We start from the raw sequence: 4,815 nt of genomic DNA on the forward strand, positions 1-4,815 counted from the left end.
AAGGAGAGGTTGATGGAGATCCAGCAGCACGACGGCGTGGTGGTGGATGTAGCGCGATGTCGGCAGGGCTTCGCCGAGCTTCTGCGAGAGAGAGAGGTGTAGCAGGGGAGGAGGGAGGCGCCCAAGGCTGTAATATGCTGCCCTCCCTCCCCCCCTTTATATAGGCCCCCTGGGAGGGGGGGGGCGCCGGCCAAGATCCCATCAAGGGAGGGGGCGGCGGCCAAGGGAGGAGACTTCCCCCCCAAGGCAAGTGGGGCACCCCCCCACCCTAGGGTTTCCAACCCTAGGCGCAGGGGGGAGGCCCATGGGGGGCGCCCCAGCCCACTAGGGGCTGGTTCCCTTCCCACTTCAGCCCATGGGCCCCTCCGGGATAGGTGGCCCCACCCGATAGACCCCCGGGACCCTTCCGGTGGTCCCGGTACAATACCGATAACCCCCGAAACTTTCCCGATGGCCGAAACTTGACTTCCTATATATAATTCTTCACCTCTGGACCATTCCGGAACTCCTCGTGACGTCTGGGATCTCATCCGGGACTCCGAACAACTTTCGGGTTTCCGCATACTCATATCTCTACAACCCTAGCGTCACCGAAACTTAAGTGTGTAGACCCTACGGGTTCGGGAGACATGCAGACATGACCGAGACGCCTCTCCGGTCAATAACCAACAGCGGGATCTGGATACCCATGTTGGCTCCCACATGTTCCACGATGATCTCATCGGATGAACCACGATGTCGAGGATTCAATCAATCCCGTATGCAATTCCCTTTGTCAATCGGTATGTTACTTGCCCGAGATTCGATCGTCGGTATCCCAATACCTTGTTCAATCTCGTTACCGGCAAGTCTCTTTACTCGTACCATAATGCATGATCCCGTGACTAACGCCTTAGTCACATTGAGCTCATTATGATGATGCATTACTGAGTGGGCCCAGAGATACCTCTCCGTCATCCGGAGTGACAAATCCCAGTCTCGATCCGTGCCAACCCAACAGACACTTTCGGAGATACCCGTAGTGTACCTTTATAGTCACCCAGTTACGTTGTGACGTTTGGCACACCCAAAGCACTCCTACGGTATCCGGGAGTTGCACGATCTCATGGTCTAAGGAATAGATACCTGACATTAAAAAGCTCTAGCAAACGAAACTACACGATCTTTTATGCTATGCTTAGGATTGGGTCTTGTCCATCACATCATTCTCCTAATGATGTGATCCCGTTATCAATGACATCTAATGTCCATAGTCAGGAAACCATGACTATCTGTTGATCAACGAGCTAGTCAACTAGAGGCTTACTAGGGACACATTGTGGTCTATGTATTCACACATGTATTACGATTTCCGGATAACACAATTACAGCATGAACAATAGACAATTATCATGAACAAAGAAATATAATAATAACCATTTATTATTGCCTCTAGGGCGTATTTCGAACAGTCTCCCACTTGCACTAGAGTCAATAATCTAGTTACATTGTGATGAATCGAACACCCATTGCGTCCTGGTGTTGATCATGTTTTGCCCTAGGGAGAGGTTTAGTCAACGGATCTGCTACATTCAGGTCCGTATGTACTTTACAAATATCTATGTCTCCATTTTGAACACTTTCACGAATGGAGTTGAAGCGACGCTTGATATGCCTGGTCTTCCTGTGAAACCTGGGCTCCTTCGCAAGGGCAATAGCTCCAGTGTTGTCATAGAAGAGAGTCAACGGGCCCGACGCATTGGGAATCACCCCTAGGTCGGTAATGAACTCCTTCATCCAGACTGCTTCCTGCGCTGCCTCCGAGGCTGCCATGTACTCCGCTTCACATGTAGATCCCGCCACGATACTTTGCTTGCAACTGCACCAGCTTACTGCTCCTCCATTCAAAATATACACGTATCCGGTTTGTGACTTCGAGTCATCCAGATCTGTGTCTAAGCTAGCGTCGACGTAACCCTTTACGACGAGCTCTTCGTCACCTCCATAAATGAGAAACATATCCTTAGTCCTCTTCAGGTACTTCAGGATATTCTTGACCGCTGTCCAGTGTTCCATGCCGGGATTACTTTGGTACCTTCCTACCAAACTTACGGCAAGGTTTACATCAGGTCTGGTACATAGCATGGCATACATAATAGACCCTATGGCCGAGGCATAGGGGATGACACTCATCTTTTCTCTATCTTCTATAGTGGTCGGGCATTGAGCCGTGCTCAACTGCACACCTTGCAATACAGGCAAGAACCCCTTCTTGGACTGATCCATATTGAACTTCTTCAATATCTTGTCAAGGTATGTACTCTGTGAAAGACCAATGAGGCATCTTGATCTATCTCTATAGATCTTGATGCCTAATATATAAGCAACTTCTCCAAGGTCCTTCATTGAAAAACACTTATTCAAATAGGCCTTTATACTTTCCAAGAATTCTATATCATTTCCCATCAATAGTATGTCATCCACATATAATATGAGAAATGCTACAGAGCTCCCACTCACTTTCTTATAAACACAGGCTTCTCCATAAGTCTGTGTAAACCCAAACGCTTTGATCATCTCATCAAAGCGAATGTTCCAACTCCGAGATGCTTGCACCAGCCCATAGATTGAGCGCTGGAGCTTGCATACTTTGTTAGCATTCTTAGGATCGACAAAACCTTCCGGCTGCATCATATACAACTCTTCCTTAAGGAAGCTGTTAAGGAATGCCGTTTTGACGTCCATCTGCCATATCTCATAATCATAGTATGCGGCAATTGCTAACATGATTCGGACGGACTTCAGCTTCGCTACGGGTGAGAAAGTCTCATCGTAGTCAACCCCTTGAACTTGTCGATAACCCTTAGCGACAAGTCGAGCCTTATAGATGGTCACATTACCATCCGCGTATGTCTTCTTCTTAAAGATCCATTTGTTTTCTATGGCTCACCGATCATCGGGCAAGTCAGTCAAAGTCCATACTTCGTTTTCATACATGGATCCTATCTCGGATTTCATGGCTTCTAGCCATTTGTCGGAATCCGAGCCCGCCATCGCTTCTTCATAGTTCGAAGGTTCACCGTTGTCTAACAACATGATTTCCAGGACAGGGTTGCCGTACCACTCTGGTGCGGAACGTGTCCTTGTGGACCTACGAAGTTCTGTAGTAACTTGATCCGAAGCTTCATGATCATCATCATTAACTTCCTCCCCAGTCGGTGTAGGCACCACAGGAACATCTTCCCGCGCTGCGCTACTTTCCGGTTCGGAAGGGGTGACTATCACCTCATCAAGTTCCACTTTCCTCCCACTCAATTCTTTCGAGAGAAACTCGTTCTCCAGAAAGGACCCGTTCTTGGCAACGAAGATCTTGCCTTCGGATCTGAGGTAGAAGGTATACCCAATAGTTTCCTTAGGGTATCCTATGAAGACGCATTTTTCCGACTTGGGTTCGAGCTTTTCAGGTTGAAGTTTCTTGACATAAGCATCGCATCCCCAAACTTTTAGAAACGACAGCTTAGGTCTCTTCCCAAACCATAATTCATACGGTGTCGTCTCAACGGATGTCGACGGAGCCCTATTTAAAGTGAATGCGACAGTCTCTAAAGCATAGCCCCAAAATGAGAGCGGTAAATCGGTCAGAGACATCATAGATCGCACCATATCCAATAGAGTGCGATTACGACGTTCGGACACACCGTTTCGCTGAGGTGTTCCAGGCGGCGTGAGTTGTGAAACGATTCCACATTTCCTTAAGTGTGCACCAAATTCGTGACTTAAATATTCTCCACCACGATCTGATCGTAAGAATTTTATTTTCCTGTCATGTTGATTCTCAACCTCACTCTGAAATTCCTTGAACTTTTCAAAGGTTTCAGACTTGTGTTTCATTAGGTAGACATACCCATATCTACTTAAGTCATCAGTAAGAGTGAGAACATAACGATATCCTCCGCGAGCCTCAACACTCATTGGACCGCACACATCGGTATGTATGATTTCCAATAAGTTGGTTGCTCGCTCCATTGTTCCGAAGAACGGAGTCTTGGTCATCTTACCCATGAGGCATGGTTCACACGTGTCAAATGATTCGTAATCAAGAGACTCCAAAAGTCCATCTGCATGGAGCTTCTTCATGCGCTTGACACCAATGTGACCAAGGCGGCAGTGCCACAAGTATGTGGGACTATCGTTATCAACTTTACATCTTTTGGTATTCACACTATGAATATGTGTAACATCACGTTCGAGATTCATCAAGAATAAACCATTGACCAGCGGGGCATGACCATAAAACATATCTCTCAAATAAATAGAACAACCATTATTCTCGGATTTAAATGAGTAGCCATCTCGAATTAAACGAGATCCAGATACAATGTTCATGCTCAAAGCTGGCACTAAATAACAATTTTTGAGGTTTAAAACTAATCCCGTAGGTAGATGCAGAGGTAGCGTGCCGACGGCGATCACATCGACCTTGGAACCATTCCCGACGCGCATCGTCATCTCGTCCTTTGCCAGTCTCCGTTTATTCCGCAGTTCCTGTTTTGAGTTACAAATATGAGCAACCGCACCGGTATCAAATACCCAGGAGCTACTACGAGTACTGGTAAGGTACACATCAATTACATGTATATCACATATACCTTTGGTGTTGCCGGCCTTCTTGTCCGCTAAGTATTTGGGGCAGTTCCGCTTCCAGTGACCACTTCCCTTGCAATAAAAGCACTCAGTCTCAGGCTTGGGTCCATTCTTCGACTTCTTCCCAGTAACTGGCTTACCGGGCGCGGCAACTCCCTTGCCGTCCTTCTTGAAGTTCTTCTTACCCTTGCC

The sequence above is a fragment of the Triticum aestivum genome, chromosome 2D (genome assembly GCF_018294505.1).
Source record: "Triticum aestivum cultivar Chinese Spring chromosome 2D, IWGSC CS RefSeq v2.1, whole genome shotgun sequence".
Lineage (NCBI taxonomy): Eukaryota > Viridiplantae > Streptophyta > Magnoliopsida > Poales > Poaceae > Triticum > Triticum aestivum.